Below are 19,855 nucleotides of genomic sequence, written 5' to 3' on the forward strand. Positions count from 1 at the left end.
AAAAATCTCTGCAACCGATGTATGTTACCGTGGCAAAAGTTCCCGGTGGCTTGTGGGCAAAACATCGCTGCCTGTTGCAGTAGAGTAAAGGAAAGAAAAGACAAACCACCATGCGAGAACACCGCTCATGCACTTTGTGCCGTCACGCACTTTCGCCGGACACGCCCATTATGCGCCGACGAGAAGGAGGGCGAAATTGGAGGGAACTACTCGGACGGCAGTCTCTCAGCAACAGTGCTCAGCCGATGGTGCAATCAAGCAGATTTGCAATTCACGTACATGAGTCACTTAAGCAAGCATAAAGCCCAGGTAATTATCAGTTCAATCCAGGCTCCTGCGTTTCATCTCACCTGTGCAACGTGTGATCCACAGAACGTGACGCGTGGCATATTTCCACCGTGGGGAAATGATATCAACGTATAGAATAGCTGCTTGCGAATTAATTGTGGACGATGTCGTACTGAAAAACAAGAAGGAAACTTTAGCACTCTTTGCGCGAAGTAGTCAAGGCCTAGACAGTCGTAAATTTAGTGGCGAGCACGGAACAATTTTAATGAGCGAATACGCGCAACTGCACATATCTTGCAATTTCATAAAAACGAAGAGAACGAGGTGCAAAAAAGTAAGACACCGGGAGAACTTCTTTTCATACAAAGTGCGGTTTGCTCTAGAGACGTAGCGCGTTACGGCTGTCTGTTTGTGTCGTACCCCTGTATCTTCAACGTCAATAAGCCGCAGAATTTAGAATCAGGTGGTTCATACCGCTGCAAATATAACTCGAGGCGTGACTTTCAAGTTTCTGTTTATGTGGAGTGCCCCAAATCCCTCATCGAAATGTTCACAGGTTAGCTGAGTTCCTCTACTCTAGTTGCACCCCTACGCGAATAGTAGGAATGACTTTCTACAATCGTTTAGTCCGTTAGTACCATCGAGGCCCTTAATCGTTTCATGAAGAGGAGGCACAAATAAGAACCTTTAGCTAGAGCAAATGCCCTGTAGTTACCTGACCTGTCCCTTCAGCATCGAAGATAATGATTCGTAACTTGCTAAAGCGGGATCAATTAAGAAGTGTGCTCAAGTTCAAAGTCAAACTGAGTAACATAGCATATAATTGGGAATCTAATGTAGAACATAATGTAATATCCTAACAGCTCTTTATAAATATGTAAAACGCCATACGTGGCCTGCAGGGATTGCAATATACTTGTTAGATGACAGGCTGTAGTTCCACGTTAGCAAGCTGCTTTTTTTGGCACCTAAATAGACTGTGCTGATGCGACTATTTTTCAGGTATAAAACTCTAATGAATTGATTAAATAGCCCTTGTTTTTTTTCATATATGTGGCTGTTTATTCGCGCGAGTTTTCGTTACAAGTATGCATTTTTATCTACATATGCAGAAATACGCCATGCGTGTACGTTATGATACGGGTGACCTTCAAGCTGAAAAATACACCACGAAAACCGCATATGGTGAACTGGTTGATGCCAGGCAGGCAATGCTAAATTAACGGTCCCGACTTATTTTAGTCGAGAGCACAACCATGTCTTTAACATCGTAGCAGGGCGATAAGTTAAGTTAATGTATCGGCAATAGTATTCGATCAAACGCCTGCATTACTAATCGCTCTGCTAGGCGACGTTTAATCGTCCTATGAAATTGTGAGATGCCACAAAAAGAAAAAAAAAGCAGGGACAACAATTTTGTATTAGTATGAAACAGCATGGCAACGCTCCAGCCTTTCCGGGCTTTAGAACCGCAAGCTGCCGCTCGACTACCAGAAAGAAAGAGCGAAGCTCGGACTACAATAAATGGCGATAATAGGGGGCTGATTGTTACAGTAAGATAGCCTCACCTATGACTACATGGAAAACAGGAATTAACAAAGGCGTATGACGGAAGGGATACACTTATGCAAATGCGCGGCCATGTGCCCACAGCACTTGTCATGCATTTTAAGAAGTTCGTAAATAAGTTCTCCCAAAGCCCGCAAGGTTGACGAAGTTTCATGAAAAAAAAATGACATTTTCTTTATGGTAGCACGAAGCTACAAAGGAATCCCTTTATGAGTTTATCAGAAAAAACCTTTACAGCTCAAAAAACATTTGTTCATGTTCCTGAAAAAACCGTATTTGTAGCGGCGTGCTTCAGTCAATTGAATGACATTGTTTTTTCTGTCGTCGGCCTTCTTACACCTTACGGGCTTCCGCAGAACAGATCTGTCGTATTCACTGTCTCTCTGCCTCGAGTGGTCGAATAATACGACCTCGCTCTGCTATCTTCTAGGCCCTTGCTCAAAGGGGCACTAAAGTGAAAAATGATTTCTTCTGCATCGGTAAATTACCGTTCTACAGCACCAAAAACACCACTCTTACGACGATAATACGTTTCGTTTGATAAACCAGAAAAAGCGCGAGAAAGAAATACGGGTGGCGACGCCTACTTAAGTTCGCGCACCTGGGGATTGTGACGTCTTGGATGTTGATGGCATCTTCTAGGGCCTACTGATTATATATAGCGGTACAGATTGACTACATTGTGTGCTAAAGGAACGAAATATTAAACATAGCAAGTTTCGGGAGCCTTTATTAAGCCAACGCGGCCTAAATGCGAAAACATACTTTGGAATCTCTGACGTCACGCTTTTGACCACATTTGACCAACATCTCGAGCGCCTGCGACTAGTGTTAGAAGCTATTCGCGCAGCAGAGTTGACAATTAAGCCGGAAAAATGTCAATTCGGCTTCGATGAACTTCGGTTTCTCGGACACGTCATCAGTGCTGAAGGCGTTCGGCCAGATCCCGAAAAGACAGCAGCTGTTGCGAGGTTCCCGACAGCCACAGACAAAAAGTCAGTGCGACGTTTCTTGGGTTTATGCGCATACTACAGAAGATTTGTGGAAAACTTTTCACACATTGCTGAGCCCCTTACAATAATGACAAGAGAAGATCAACCTTTCATGTGGGAAAGCGAGCAACAGGACGCCTTTGACGAGTTAAGGAAACGCCTGCAAGCTTCTCCAATCCTTGCCCATATTGATGAGACAGCCGACACTGAAGTTCATACCGATGCGAGCAACGTCGGCCTCGGTGCCATACTAGTGCAGTGGAACAACGGCCAGGAGAAAGTAATTGCTTATGCCAGCCGTAAGCTCTCGAAAGCAGAGGCCAACTACTCCGCAACCGAGAAAGAGTGCCTTGCAGTCATTTGGGCAATTTGTGAATTTCGGCCCTACCTCTATGGTAGACCATTCCGAGCAGTCAGCGATCACCATTCGCTTTGCTGGTTGGCGAATCTCAAGGATCCATCCGGAGGACTAGCAAGATGGAGCCTTAGGCTTCAAGAGTATGACATTACTGTCGTATACCGATCCGGGAGGAAACACAGCGATGCCGACTGCTTGTCACGCGCACCCGTCGAGACAACTGTGTCAGAAGAAGAGGATTTCCCGTTCCTTGGCATTGTTGACGCGTCACAAATTGCTCAACAACAACGAGATGACCCGGAATTGCTTCCACTTTACAGCGCCTGGAGGGACTCGACGTTCAACTGCCGCGTATTTTCTCTAGGGGGCTATCCTCTTTCTGTCTGCGAGGAAGTGTCCTCTACAAGAGAAACTTCGAGAACAGCGAGACAAAGTTTTTACTTGTCGTACCCACTTCTATTCGAGAAGAAATTTTGCATGCCTGTCACAATGAGCCGAAGTCTGGACACATGGGCGTGAGCCGTACAGTCGCCAGGATTCGTCTGAAATACTACTGACCCAAATTATTAGCATCAGTGCAGCACTACGTCAAGACTTGTCGCGAGTGTCAAAGGCGCAAGACTCCATCCGTAAAGCCGGCCGGCCTCATCCAGCCAATAGAGCCACCAAAAGCCCCATTCCAACAAGTCGGTATGGACCTCCTTGGACCCTTCCCAACATCATCTTTCGGCAAAAAGTGGATAGTTGTGGCCACGGACTATCTGACCCGTTACTCAGAAACTGATTCCCTGTACAATGCAACGGCTGTCGAAGTTGCAAAATTCTTTGTCCACAATATCGTGCTCAGGCATGGCGCTCCTACAGTTGTTATTACCGATCGTGGAACGGCCTTTACTGCGGACCTAATGAAATGCTTGTTGCGAATGACACATACTGATCATAGTAAAACTACGGCGTACCACCCTCAGACAAACGGTTTAACTGAACGCCTTAAAGAACACTGACCGACATGCTTTCGATGTACGTCGACGTTTAACATAGGCTGTGGGACGAAATTTTGCCATACATCACCTTCGCATATAATACGGCCGTTCAGGAAACAACACGAGTCACCCCGTTTGAACTTGTATTCGGCCGAGCAGTATCCACAACTTTGGATGCTATGTTGCCGTTAGATGAAGAAACCCATAAGTCATCTGACCTGGATGATTTCTTGCAACGAGCCGAGGAGGCACGACAGCTAGCAAGGTACCGAATACGCCGCCAACAACGCATCGACTCCAGCCGGTACAACCAGCGCCGTCGTGAAGCTCATTACCAGCCCGGTGACAAGGTGTGGGTATGGACCCCAGTGCGACACCGTGGACTGTCTGAAAAGCTTCTGTGCAGATACTTCGGCCCTTACGAAATACTTCGTCGTATAAGCGACGTCACTTACGAAGTGAAATCCGCTGGACACGAGAGCCCAAGACGACGCAACTCGACGGAAGTTGTGCATGTTGTCCGCATGAAACCCTACCAGGAGAGGTCATGAACAACAGCAACAACAACAAAAAAAGTGAGCGCCCACAGGAACCCCTACTTCCTCTCACGCATCGGGCCGATGGGGTAAGGAGGGGGATAATGCCACGACAAACTCGGTGACACTCAAGTTGCGCGCCCTTTGCATTGGGCACTGTGCACGGCTTACAATGGCGCTGTTCGGCAACAACAGGCAGCGATCTTCGTGGCACGGGCAGCCAGTTGGACCCGGTTCAAGCCCAGCTTGAGAACGCGACTGCCGCGGTTTTCTGCACGACTTCAGTGACTTTTACTTGTGGGCACAAGTTCGCCTTTAATAAATATCCTTGTTTTACTAACATTGTTACAATATATATACATATATATATATATATATATATATATATATATATATATATATATATATATATATATATATATATATATATATATATATATATGTATATCATTGCGGACAATCGGTTACGCACAGTGAAACATTTCGGGATATTATATGAGCCATGCGAGCACACTTAGGCTTCGCTGTGCGAAATTTTTACTGAAAAAGAAAAGTTTTCAGGCGGCTGCCCAGCCAGAAAATGTATGTTATACTATATGTTTTCTGTTGCCTTTTCTTTCTGTCAAGTCACAGGCTTTCTTCTCTTTGAAGCACAGAATATTCGCGAAATTGACAGAAAGTTTCGCTTACGCTATGTCTACTGTTTTCACATTTTTCGGTCAATTCCCAGGTTTTTCTGTTTGCAACGAATAGAAAATGTGCGTGAAGTTCAGTTTACTGTGTTTGGTTTTCTGTTATTTCGCAGGCTTTTTTTTTGTCGGCAACTAATAGAAATATTGTGTAAGGCTCCATTTTCTGTCACCATATTTTCTGTCATTTCACAGCTTTTGTTTTTTCCTTTTCATGAATCACAGACATTTCCAGCGAAGTAGATTTTCTTTCATCTCATGTACTTTATTTCCTCCACACCTCCTTTTAATGACTAACATAATATACAGAAGATTACAACTGCTGCCATGCTTCAACGCAGTGAAATATTTTATTGCTTTTACGCAAGTACTAGAAGTTAGCAAGTTAGCATTATAAAATAGTGGTAAAAGCCTTTGCAATACTAAACAATGTCATCAGGAATAGCATATTACTTTCTGTCAGCATCATGTAATTAAAGTAAATGGTAGAATGGAGAACAAAAGAAAGAGAATAAAATTGCCCACCCTGCATGGCCTATATGGGACAGTTGGAAAATACGGTATACAGCAAAAACACGCACAATATGCAGTAATGGCATGTATACAGCTGCACATATGATTCAGTTGAAAACAGGAATACAATGCAATGTATGCAATGAAGACAACCATTCACTAGAGTGTGATGCCAAGTATACACAAAAGGAGAATGTCTGGTGCAAATTGTGCTTGCCGGCGACTAGTACACAATGAAACAGCTAGTGAGTTACAAGATACAGAACACAAGGAACGTCACAGGCTTTTAGCATTATTACAGTACAACCAAAACATCGGACGTACTGATAGGGCGAATCAACCTTACGAAATAGAATGACTATAAAATGAAAATTGCAGTACTATAAAGTAAATATACAACTGGTCACCAAACTGTAATGACAAGTATATGCATTAGAATAATTGTGCTAATCAACAAATTCTTCCTTGCTTCACACTAGTAGTCCATGAAGCATTGAGATACGAGCAACAAGTCATAGGGCATGAAACAGGCTGTTTGCATTATCACAGTGTAACCATAGAGCAAGCAATTGTGTCATTCTGATTAGTATGTGCAATCTTGCGATTACAATCAATTTAAAAATCACAGTAGTAATACAACGAATACCAATCACGAAACTGTAATGGCAAGTATATGCATAAAGAAAATTGTGTATGTTTTCAATATGTGCCTTGCTTCCCACTAATCGCTAAAACCGCGTGAAACAAGACGGCGCAAGAAAGAACACACAATGATATTAGTGCCTACTTTCAACTGTTTATTTCTTGCTGTTGCCACATGTAAACACACACTTGTACGGCCAGCATGAAACTCAAAAAAAGCTTCAAGGTGACTGACACACCGGTACAACTCAGCTCTTGATAGTGAGCGCGATTACACGATCCCACATGCTATATTCATCGCCTCGATAGTCTGCCTAACAGACAGTTGATAATATTACTGTTCCCAGGCAAACGTGTGTTAGAATAACTCCGATCCTCGACTGCGTCCCGCCTTCACACCAGTGCAGATTGAAGTGGCCCTGGTTGCTCTCATTACCATTGTAGTCACTGCGGCCTGCACTACCGTCAATGCAGGACTCAATCTAGGCGATAGGATCATTCTATGCCATACGTGCCTTTGTTTGAACACTCGGATTACCAGCCGTCAAACAAGCGAGTTAGTGAGCTTATCGAGGCAACAGATATTGCATGTGCAAGTAACATGTGCGAGAACGTAGCATCACACGAACTACCATCAAAGCGGCCATGTTTTTTGGATCGTTGGCAATGAGGAAAATGCTGAGTCAGATCGATTGTGCTTTTCAGTTTCATGCCTTTGGTTCATGCGTGTATTTATAAATGACAACAGCAAGAAACAAACAGGTGAAAGTGAGTGCTCGTGTCTTGTGCTCTTTGTTCTCCAGTCTTGTTTACCTGTTTTAGCACTTACGAACCACCAACTCCCCCAACAACATCAACTCTGCCTAACACTAGTACTGCACAAAGCAGTAAGATACAAGCAACAAGAGATAAGGCATGAAACAGGCTATTTGCATTACCACAGTGTAACCATAAAACATTGATTTAGAAAGTTTTGAAGTTTTAGAACACATAGAATTCGAAGTCTTGCAACGTTGCGATGAGGGAAGCTCCTTTGCAGAGAGGCAATGCTGGTTTTTCTTTCTGCGTTCTACTTTTGTTACCCGGCCAGAATTCACACCTGCAATGGTTCTGAAGCAAGGATAGAATGTCGTTACACATGGCAGAGTGAAAATATCTGTATTGTCTTCAAAAAAATTACAATATTGCAACCCCTTAACGACTCCAAAATTTGACTCCTTTAAAGGCCGAATGTCATTAATATTTAGTATTCAATAGAAAGCCAGCTACTTCAAGGGGGCTTTCAAGCTTCATGCATTTGAAAGAACCATCACTATTGATAATGTTGTAGAAGTGCATAGCGGGCTCACATGTTGTGTGGACAGTTCTTAATAGGAAAAAAGTGGTGGTCATTAGTGGCAAGAATTAGCTTAATCACACCAAAAACAGGAGCACCGTCCGTCCGCCTCACAACGACAAGCATGTCTTTTTTGTAAAACAGGCCACGTATACTAGCTTGACTGGCCGAGAATATGTCTTTTTCAATGGTCACATCGCCCACATTCTTTTGTATTAATGGTGTGCAAAGCTCACTTGAGAACGAAGGACCATTGACTATGCAATGAATACCTCCTCCTGTGTTCTTATATGCCTGATAAAGCTAGCCGCACACAGAACGTGTGCGCGTCAAGGTCCCGAAATTCTGGCAATTTTTTGCGCAGTGCTATAGCTGTGCTTGCTTCCAAACCTCATTGTCCACATTTTTATCACTGGGCCAAGCTACGTAATCAGAAAAGTATAATAAAGCAGCTAGTGATGCTTAGGCTTCACGACAACATCGCGGAAGAGATTTGCTTTGCCTGTCATGCAGTCATCTATAATGCCTTGCAGCCTCATAACATTGAGAAATGTCATGGTATGTGCAATAACAAGCTGGACAATTTTAGAAACCAAAATAACTTGTTGCGAGAGTTCATTTTCAGTGCACCGAGTGGAACCAAGTAGCAACAATGGAAGAAAGCTCAACATGTGCCAGTTTTGAACCACATGGCCTCCTAGTATTTTCTTGAAATGAACTTCATATGGTCCGTCCGCCAAATCGCGATATTTAACATGAAAACAAGTTATGTGCTGATTTTGGTCTTGTGAAGAGATTCACTTGAGAACCGCTACAAAATGTTTAAATTACGAAGAAAGGTCAAATAAAACTAATCCCTGAAATAAATCGTGTGCCAAACAATAAGGGAGACCTACAGCACACACACGGAAGTACTTCGGTTGACTCAATAAGGAACGGAACTTCACTCCTTGTTTCTGTACTTGAACCATTGGCTTGCAAGACTAACAAATCACTACTGTAATTGACCAGTGCTAATATTTCTGAAACACCTGACCGTGCATTTGGACAAAAAAAGGAAAGCTATTTCGTTCATGCAAACCCTACAGATGCGACTTTCAGAGCTAATATTTTCTACATTGCCTCCAATTCCGTGGCTTCCAAGATTGCCTCAAAGGATTGCAGTCACAGAGCCAAACAAAGGTATTCCTCTTGAAGTTACAAATTAGCCAACTTTGAATCATTGAGCAAAGGCATAGGCACGTCGGCTTGCCCAAATTATGCAAAATCCGTTTCATTCAAGAGCAATCACAGCTTGAGAGAATGAGCTGCATGTGTCTTCCATGAGTACAGAATACCCAGGATTATATAAACAGCATGAAGTTTGGGTTTCTTTTATGCAGAACCAATTGGATTCATGACCTCAAATGCATCTAGAAAGAGTATAAGTGTTCCAGGATGCTCCTTGTAAAGCGGAATAGACGAACATGTTTTCATCAGTAAAATCTTTCAAGACACCATGGGTCTCAGGCAACATCTTATCGCGCTGTAATATCACATCTTCATTCTCCAGCATACGTTCGATTGAACATAGAATTGGTATGTAATGAAAGTTAGTGTTCATGTTCTTATTGTTTCTCGCCAAGAATATCTGGACACGTTACACATAAAGAAACTCTTTCTTGAATAGGAACGGTTGTGTTCTGTCCTGAACACGCCATCTGATGCTCGATGCAGTGCCATAATATAATCACTTTAACATGTTCCTTCTATTAGTTTATCTACGTCATCACTATCAATGCCTTTTCCATGAGTTCTTCTTTGAGTTTATACGTCATTGCTGAAAGATTTGCACTCTGTGTGTCACATACAGCCTCAGAAATAACTATACCTGAAGATGACAGCGCATGACCCTCACATGAGAGCTGTCGGCCTGGCCTAGCTGTGGAAGTTCAACATGCTAGGCTTGTTGAAGTTCCACATCTGGCGCTGTGCAATGGTGCCTCCCGTGTTAACGTGGATGATGGGAAGAAAGACATGCGTTCTTATCGTATGCTTTCTTAATTAATGGGCACGTCACTTACGTACCTTGAACAATGTGAGGTTTCGGGTGAACAATTAGAGCTTTTTAATAGTTACAAGCTTGTATGCAGCTGTCCACAGTGCAGACAAACCTGCACACTGATGTAAGTGCATCTTTCTTGTTCAGCACCTCTAACCCGTCTGTGTTCATGAGAGAAGTGACTGTAGACTGAGCCAGCTTTCCAAATTTCTCGTGGAATTCTTGAAAGCGGCATTTGGCATAAAAATTCTTCACATATTTGTGCATAGCCACATGCCTGAGAAATGCGGAAAGTGTTCACCTGACACAGCCACATGTACTGCAATGGCACATCTGAAAAGACCAAAACAGCAATGAACAACGTTACTCAAACGATACATTATTGGGGAAAGAACACACTGTACGATGTGTATTTTAGAGTAATCGTCCTTACGGTACAAATTGCATCGATTTGACGTTCCTCTCACATTTTCGCACAAGTTTGTAAACACTGGGCAGCAAAAATGCTACAGCAATGTCATACAAGTGCGTTTAATACATGTACCTCTTAAAATCCAGCATTCTATTGATAAAACCATTTCAAATACATTTCCAAAGAATAATAATCAACTGGAATTTTCGAGACATAAGTGAAGCAGGTAGTTGATAGTAATTGTATCTTTAGAAGCTCTGATCAATCTTTTTAGATTTACTTTTCATTTATATAGATGTGGCTCCCAAAGGACATATTATGAAATACCACCTTTTTATATATGCGGAAAACGTTCCTCACGAACACTAAGCACTGGATTCAAAGCATGTGTGGCCCAAATTCCTCAGTACGGCCACGGCGTATTTCTCAGCGCACACAGGCTACGCCGTATCCCACTGGCTGCTTTGTTCAAACGGTGCCCAAGAATGCTTTTCCAAGCGTAGTTGCTGTATTGTACGTTCAAGTTGAAAATAATTTTGCACTGATGTATTTGGAGGGAAGATTTTTTGATGCCTTAGTAACGCTCTAGACTGATTTACTAAGAACTAGTTGGGAAGTTCACATCACCTATAGTGATGCTGAATGGACCGAGACAAATTTTGGAAGAGATATATCGGCTTCTGGTACTTGCCAAAATTTCATTTGCATGTGCCTTACCCAACTCTATGTATATTCGCAGTAAATGCCAATATGACGGTTTTAAACCCATGCTACAGGGATATGTTCGAACGGCATACGACTAGAACGGCAGTCAGTCTCTGCAAGACTCCCGCGATGCTTCACGAGAACTTCAAAACACATTCAGAAGCTTCAGCATTCACTTGCTGTATGACAAAGGTGCTGCTTCTGCCATCAAATTTAACGTTTGTTTGTTTGCTCGTTTTCAGCGTCCACGAACGCGCACGTTGGCGGTCAGTGCGCTGTCGGCAGCCGTCACTAACACACCCATCAGTACTACCTAGACCGACAACGACACTACCACCACCAAATGTGCATGTCATCGTAGTGTCCCAGGTTTGTCAGGCCAACGAAGCCTGACCTATCCTCAGCAGATGGGCGGCACAGCGAAACCCACGGCAATGAGGCAATGCCTCGAACAGCTGTGCTTGTCTGACACCTTATCCGCATTAGAAACTAGCGAAACGAGCGGGTACGTTTTATACGTGCACACTTCAAAAGTCACCAGTGATAAAGGCTTGCCAAAATATTTCATTTTAATCGAAGACGGCCCCCTTCCGTGAGCTGTGAGTCCGCAGTGTCTGCCAGCGTGACTGCAAAGCAATGTCAACAACTAGGCTATTAAGTGCTTCTCAGGTGGCCGAATGCACCGGCGCATCCTACAGAGTTATTGCGCTGCATAAACAAAGAAAGGTGCAAGCAGTGCAAAACATAACCTATCATTTAATGTAAATAGAGCGCAGCTTGCGCTTTATGTCATGCAAATGAGCAGTAACGGTCTGTGCATAGCTGTGTAAAGAACATTGCACTAGAGTGCCGTCGTCATCGGCGCATTTCTGAGGAAAGTCTGCGCTCAGGCAGTAAATGGAGAGCAGTTTACGCTTATATCGAACCATTTAGCGAACTACGTGAGCTGTTTGCAAAAGAAATAGCAGAAGAACCCAAGCAGTGGATATCGAAGTCAGCGGCCACAGAGCCGAAGCAGACACGCGGCACGGCTGAGTGGGGCGGGCCGAAGCGATCGCTTTGGTCGGTGGGGACTGCGCTAGCATTTCAAAGCAGCTTCAAACTAAAATGCAGACTGAATGTCATTTAAAAATGGATGGTGAGAGCGCAACTTCGGCAGTAGAGTTAAATGGCATTCGGTTCGTCCGCAGATGAAACTATCGCGTAGCAAGGGTATAATTAGTTCGTTTTATCAAGCGAACGCAATAAAAAGGCGATGCCTTCAACTCCTCAGAACGCGGTGACTCGTGCAACGCTATTAGGGCATAAGCATTGGTTGGCCAGTACCCCAATCCCGTCACGCGAAAAGGCTAATACCTTGCATCAGCAGGAAAATGAGGAATTTGTGAAGACATGTAATCGTTATTATAGCGTAAATGTAGATGATTCGTAATTGCATGAGCACTTAGGAACAATTTTAACAAAAGAAGTATGAAGAAACTAGACTAGAGATAAAAAAGGCTCCTAGAAGACACATGGGGAAAATTGTAGTAGGGGTGGGCAAACTGAAATGTGGGGTTGAGTGAGCTAAAAATTTGTAGGCGGGCCATCTTAGATTTCGGGGTGGGCCAATTAAATCTGGGAGTGGGCCGACTTGAAATTTTCGGGCGGGCCAACCTAAAATGTGGTGTGGACCAACTTCAATTTAGGAGTGAGCCAACCTAAATGTAAGAGAGGGCCAACATGAAATTTGCGGGTGGGCCGACTTGAAATTTGGGGGCGGGCCAACTGAAATTTCGGGGTGGGCCAACTGAAATTTGGTGGGTGAGGGTCGAATTGAAATTAGGGGTTGGGCCAAGGTAAATTTGTGGGTGGGCCAACTAAATTTGGAGCTTTACTTACGCATACTTATACCCCTTCAGTGGAATTACTGCATTCTTTCCCGACCGAAAACTAGAACTCGCAGTGTGAAATCCCCATAATGTACAATTTTACTCCTGTGTGCATGAATAAAAGGATCAATAACAAAAATAACATACCCTTGTGAGCTCTACTTGACGAGAACTGAATTTGAAAAACCCACGCTTTTTGACGTGATCAGCAGCCAACCAATCGCGTAATCCCCAGGCCTAAAAAACTTCCCGCGCTTATTAACACGGATTTTGTGGTGCGGATGCCTGCTAACAAAGCAAACTTTCTGCACCTTCCATTTTTCCGTAAACTATCGTGCTCTTCTGCGTTTCTCACTTGCATTCTCTCCCCTCTGCGCGATGTGTATTTTTTATCAGACACAGTGAAGGAGAAGTGACGAATCGGTGGTGAAGCGGCTTTCCTGCGCACGCTAGTTCGAAAGAATGGCATTCGCTCCTTACGCAAACCCAGGCGTGCCTTTGGCTGTTTGCAAGCGCATTACGATGCTCCAAAATAGTTGGGAAGACTCCTTGTCTTAAGGTCTCTAGCGGAAGGCAATCCGTCCATTCAAGGTTTTGCAAGGTCCTTCAGCGATTCATATTCGTGGCGCTTTCGATAGCCGTAGAAGCGGGCAACAAGAATTGGAAAAAGCAGCATAATGTGTATTATTCTATGCCGGTAAGAATGTACAGCACTCACCTTCTGTGGGAATAGCGTGACTGATGAAAATGAAACTCGCACCACGTCGGTATTGCCGCTGGTTCCGTTCATCCCACCAATGCATGAATGCAGGACCGCAGAAAAAGTAGGGATTCCGGAATGTATACTGTTTCTCCTGCTGCGCAATAACCTTTTCTCTCGATTAAAGTGTGTGAACAGGCTGATAAACAGCGGCAAATGTTTTTCAAATCACTTTTCTTTTGTAACAGAGATGCCCACGTGATCAACCATTCTGTGGTTTGCGGAGTAGCGGCTCCCAAAACAGAAATTTTTGCCGGTTTTTTCGTGAACCCATTTCTGTTAAGGACGTAAAACAGATATTTTCTGTATCAGAACAGAAAATTTCCGTAAATGTACCTGTTATATGACACGCATTTCCCACTGTGTAATTCACGGGATTGCTCTAACAAGCCTCAAAGCGACATCTTTTAGGACAACCAATTTAGTTGCCATTGAACTTAATGCGTCTAAACACTATGTCTCAAGGGACCTTTTACGAGTTTGGATGTGACAAAAATGTTAGTTTTGTGAACAGCATACCACGTGTTGTGTTACGGGAGATAATATCATTATTAATCAAAAAGAAGTGCTAGCAATCATATCTTCATTACCCAATTATCCTCTAAGCAAGTATATTAACGTGGAAATGCAATATAACTGCATCATGTATAACTAGGGCGCATGAATTAATACAGTATGAGTACATGAATAGTTGATCGTAGATACCTTGTTGCAGCACAGACAACACCCGCAAGATAAAGACCTACGCATCCAGGAACTTGCACAAGACGTGTTTTGATGTAGTACGGCACAATCTGCAAACAGGTTTCAAGAACGAAAACGCAAGGAGTACCGTGTTTATTCCAGTTCTTCAAATAACGTCAATGTTTCGGCAAGCTTAATATTGACTTTGCTGATCGCTACCAAAATCAAGATGCTTCCTTCGAAGAATAAGAATATCAGCAGCTCAGCCTGACATGTTTAATAAGAATTTTTTATTAAGTAATGTTTGGAAACATATAGCGGGCATTTAAATTCCAAACAAGTTTTCCTGTTCACCATCACATCTAAACGAAATATTCAGCGTCAACTATCGTAGGCCCCATTTCTATTATAACAGGCCAGATTGGGACGGGCACAGACATAAAGAACGTGCTTGCGTTGACCCTTAGGTGCACGTACTCTACTCACAAATTGAAAAACTTTATCTAGAGTCCACTGCTGGAACTATCTGTCCATGTGTTGCTTTGGGGCGCTAAACTTACCTGATCAATAACACCCGAAATTTACCTGGACTTCTCTGGGAGAGCCAGACATTCATCCCATATCAAATATAACAACTCCTATCCTTATGAACTCAATCCCATATCAACTGCAGGTATTACCGTTGGTCTTGTCTATGCTCCTCTAGAGCTGTTCTTTTCATCTAAGAAGCATCAAAATCACAGGACGACCTACATGTAAACACCCTCACTTTGTTTTTTATCTTTGTTTAGACCATTTTGATGGGTTGTGAAATCAAAGTGGCTTATGTAGGAGAAAAGGGTTTCCCATAATAAAAGCAGCTGCCCCGATGTCGCTCACCCTCGATCGAAATCTCTGCCCATGATTCTCTGTTCTTTATTTTAGTAGCAAAACGTGAGCCATGATCTGGGCAGCACTTTTTAATCGTGCCCATCCTGAAACTCTTCTACAAAGCCAGGCATACTTCAGGTAGCAATATGCGTCGGCTAATTGACTGACGCGCCTCTTAATTGTGACAAAATAGAACTTCGCTTCGATGCTTCCTCGCTTCTGGTTGCTAAACACTAACCGAAATCTCAACTGTGGCGTAAAAAGTGGTGGTATCGAGTCTTATTACTGATTATTTGGTTTTCTATAGCCATGACCAAGGGTCTGGACGTTTTATTGTCTTCTTGGAAAAAAATGAGCCTAATCTCAAGACGCCTTGCTTATGGATTGTTTATAGATTGTTCGTTTATAGCAGCGACTACCAGACTACGATGCATTTCCTTAAATCTAGAACATGGGGCTTAATAGTGTTTCAGGAGCATTGTGACACAACCGCGATCATTAAAGCGTGTTCTTGCGCTTCAGCACCGTGCACTGTTCGTCCTCCTACAGTTCAGTCGTGTACCAATGCGAACGTGCGGATCAAATCGCGATTTATCTTCGAATATCTGGAGAATACCTAATTCACGAAGCGACATCATTTCGATATCTGCGCTCGCATGTGGCAACTGGCTATGACAAAGTTAACGTTCACTGACATTTACAAAATATAAGCACAAGATTTTTATAGGGTTTTTAGGATACAAAGAGCATAACTGTCATTTTCATAAGTGTACGCAGGAGGAAAAAAAATTGTGCTTACATATCGAACCTAGAGGCGTCTAGCACCCTCAAGACTTGCATAAACATTGACAGAAGCTTAATACGGACCATACTGGGGATTGCAAACTAGCCTAGCCGTGTACCTGCATTAGATTATAATTGCTTTAAAAGACGATACTGAAAATACTCACTTGATCAACACTATCGACAGCACCCGATGACAATGGATCGCAACCTCGAAACCATAGGGTCAGTGCCACGCCCATTGAGAAGATTGTGAGATAAGTGAAAACGAAAAGCACAGAACTGACAATCGCGGTCCTGCAAAGCATGAATAAAAGGTGCATTGGAGTTTTGTACACTATTGGAGTAACTTGAAAGACGGAATGTATAATGCGATGTTTTTTACAGCTTGGAGCTACAGGTTTCTTGTTCAAGAGAACAGAACTCCATTCCGATATTCTTATGGCTACTATAATTGAACAATCAGCATTACGCTCGATTCTAATGAAGAAGGTTAAAAAATTTTCATATTAGTTTTTTGATGACATGGTGTTCTTTCTTCTGTTTCCTTTCCTCGCTTTGCTACTAGGCGAATAAGAACGACCAATTCCTACTTAAAAGATATTTTCTCTTGTTTGACCAATAATCAAGATAACTCTCTTTGGCCATAAGCAATCTGATACTTTTTTTTACATTTTTGTTTAATTGACAACCTCCTTACGGCTAGGGAATAGGCAAAATATTTTGGCACAACCCGGAATACTGTGACAAAACTTACCACTGCTTGCTCCTGAATCTTGAAATGATGCCCCATATCAATTTTAGTTGTCCTATTTATGATCACTTCGAAGTTCACTTTATTGAATGCACTTTCAAAATGACAATTCGTCAAAATGGCACCATCCTTCAGAGCCCTCTGCTCACGTCAATTATTTGATGCGACAGTGTCAAATGGTCCATTGAGTGCAAATGCAAGCAGCGTCTGAGCAGCGAAACTTCCCATTTGGGGCGTCGCCGCCTCACGAGAGCTCGAGGCAAGCTCGCGACGCTAACTCGCGCTTGCTGGCGTATTGCTGGTTCGCGTATTGCTGGCTCAGGCCTCGACGGAGCAGAGCGGGCGGAAGGGAACAGCTGCTGCCGCCATCTTGCGTGAGGAAGAGCGCATTGTCACGACGCCACGTCAACTTCGCTCTCGGAAGCATGTGCTATCCGCGCATTCCTTGGCCGCGCAAGCTCTCACGTGCGTTCTAACTGTGCCTCGGTAGGGCCAAATCAAAACGCGCTCTCGGGCAAGCGCCAATTTGAGAAGTTCAACTGGACAATTATCCTACCTCATTAAGAACTCCTAAAATGTGTTTGGGCATCCTGAAATTTTTTTTCTTCGTGTGCAATCGTTCAAGATTATACTTTCGAAGCACATTATCCGTATTAGAGGTACGCGTTCAAAGTGTCATTTTGTCCAGCGCTGCCAATGAGTTATTTGAATGTTGCATTACTTTGCTGTAGAGAATTCATAGCCAAGAGGTCTTTTTAGCTGTTCTGATAGGGACAGTAGCACCAATAAATTTTATTGTGTCACAACTATGATTCAAGCTTGCTATGCAAATACCGCATTTCCCGGAGAACATGACGTAGTTTTCTTTTTCGGAAACGCCTTCTTTGGGTCTTGCGCAACGATGAGACTTCCATTTTCCTCAAAACAATGTACGCTGGAGCGACCTATGTGGGCGTCTTCTTTAACAATTTCAAGCAACCCGAGGCCAAGCAGCAAGCTTTGCCTCCCTGATATGGTGGCATCCGTGATAGGAGGTCACGTGTACTATTTCGCTTTTATAGTTTAGTTTTATTTGAAAAATTTACACCCATAAACTGACGCAATAAATAAGGAAACGGTTAGACAATCTTTATGGGCGCGTTGTGGCACCCGATACGCGCCCAATACGCAAGCGCAAATTGGTTATTAGCGTTTTCAGTCGCCCACACATGACGTTGCAGTTTCGCCAGCTTCCGGTAGCCACTTCGGGTTAGTATGCGCGTGTTCAGCTTCAGGCAGGCGTGCTCTTACCATTCGCGTGTTCAACCCGAGCTCGCTACGAGGGAGCAGCAGTGCGAGCAACATGCCTACAAGGCTCGTAAAAGTTATTCAGAGGTACAGAGGGGTATCCTATTGAAATGTAAGATCAATACTGCACAAACGCCTATTTTATTCAATTACAGACACATCGGGCACCTAAGTTTACCTTTTGGCGTCTTTGAGTGTTCTGGATGCTAGCAACCTCTGTGCCACCACTTGGTCGAAGCACAAGCGGCACATTGCTGGAGCGACTGCACCGAAAAAACAACTCCATATATTTTCATCGATGGTAAAGTCCAGGCTGTAGCTGTAAAGACAAGCGCATTTTTTAGTTAAATATTTTCTTTCATACCAGCAAAACTTATCGCCTTATGGCTTACATTATTATGGCTTACGCATTATGGCTTACATTACATGGCTTATAAAACTTCAGTGTTTTCTAAAAAGGGCGCTATCACAGCCTACATTTTCTATATTGTGCGACGAACCTTCCAAATAGCGGGTTTTATTAGTGCATCTTCGCCTACATTTAGAACTGTGTTCAACCGCGAGAGAACTGTCTCTAGAGGAACTGAATGCGCTTATAAAATTACTTTGTTTCACAAGTTTCAGATAACACATGTTTTACACTGTGATACCTGAAAGCACTGCAAATTTGTTTCATGCAACATGTTTAATTAGATCCGCCCGCAGTGCCAAAACCGTCATTCGCAATCAAGTATAAGTCAAAGTGTGGTATTTCAACACCACATAAAGACGGTGTGATTTACAATTATGTACAATTTTTAAATGAGATATAGAGGATGCGTAGATTTCTTGTGCACTTACTTTCCGATATATTTACTAATGTCCAGGCCTTTCAGCGGAAGAACTGCGGAGTCTGGTGACATAAAATCGATCGCCACCTTAGCAGTAATGGCTGCTGGTGCGCAAAAGATTAACAGTATCTGCACACAGTCCGTCCAAACAACACCTCGAAGTCCGCCCTTAAAAGAAAGAAATCACGCAGTGCAGATATAGCATTCCTTATTTCGTTCCCTCGTGGCAAAAGTGTCAGCCACTTTGAAAGCAAACTCATGGTAATGGCGGCACGGTATTTTATTATTCATAGCAAACTGTGTATGCTTTATTTAGCACAGCAAATGCGAGCAAGGAAACGGTCCGCCAAAAGGTAAATTGATGCGCAGAAAAATAACGACTGGCCGTCGGGATCGGGCCTGACCCCGGCATGGAACCATACGACATGGCGTCCGAGATAATGACAGCCACGTCTCCGACGACATCAAGCCCCAGCCCCAGCCAGATGTTCGTCGAGGTGCAAGGGGAAGAGATTTCTCCTGAGGAGTTCCACACTGGGATCGGCTGGTGGCAAGTGGGTCAGCACATAACAGCCCCGGTGAGCGAGGGGTCCGCCACTCGCCAATCCAGGCCTAAAACAAGAGACCGCTTTAACATAAAAGTGATCGCATCGACAACAAGGGCTGCGAGGATGTCAGACGTGCTGCCGAGGGAGGACGCCTAAGTGATCGTGAAGCCGCGGGGAGGCCTAAACATCGTAAGAGCGCAGACTGGGATTCTAGCCTGAGCCATCATGGCGGTGGCGAGCGTTTCGAGAGAAGTCGGTGCGCGGATACCTTCTGCCCCAACCTACACATGAATATCATGGTGGTGAGTACTTCCGATAAGGGGCGTGCTTCGTCCAATGCCAAGATTCAGGCCATCCGCGTCGGGGACATGATACACGAGGTAGGCGCGTATCAAGGGACTCAT

At 43.6% G+C, this 19,855-nt stretch overlaps 1 long non-coding RNA gene across 1 annotated transcript; it reads right to left on the reverse strand.

Moving 5' to 3' along the window:
- Positions 1-370: 370 nt before the first annotated feature.
- On the reverse strand, positions 371-19,120 carry LOC139048448 (uncharacterized). The gene is made up of 5 exons (XR_011507708.1): positions 18,914-19,120; positions 18,252-18,392; positions 16,200-16,329; positions 14,401-14,489; positions 371-460 (listed from the first exon to the last, which is right to left on the reverse strand). It is a non-coding gene; the product is annotated as an uncharacterized lncRNA (long non-coding RNA).
- Between the last annotated feature and the right edge of the window lie 735 nt (positions 19,121-19,855).

The sequence above is a fragment of the Dermacentor albipictus genome, chromosome 8 (genome assembly GCF_038994185.2).
Source record: "Dermacentor albipictus isolate Rhodes 1998 colony chromosome 8, USDA_Dalb.pri_finalv2, whole genome shotgun sequence".
Lineage (NCBI taxonomy): Eukaryota > Metazoa > Arthropoda > Arachnida > Ixodida > Ixodidae > Dermacentor > Dermacentor albipictus.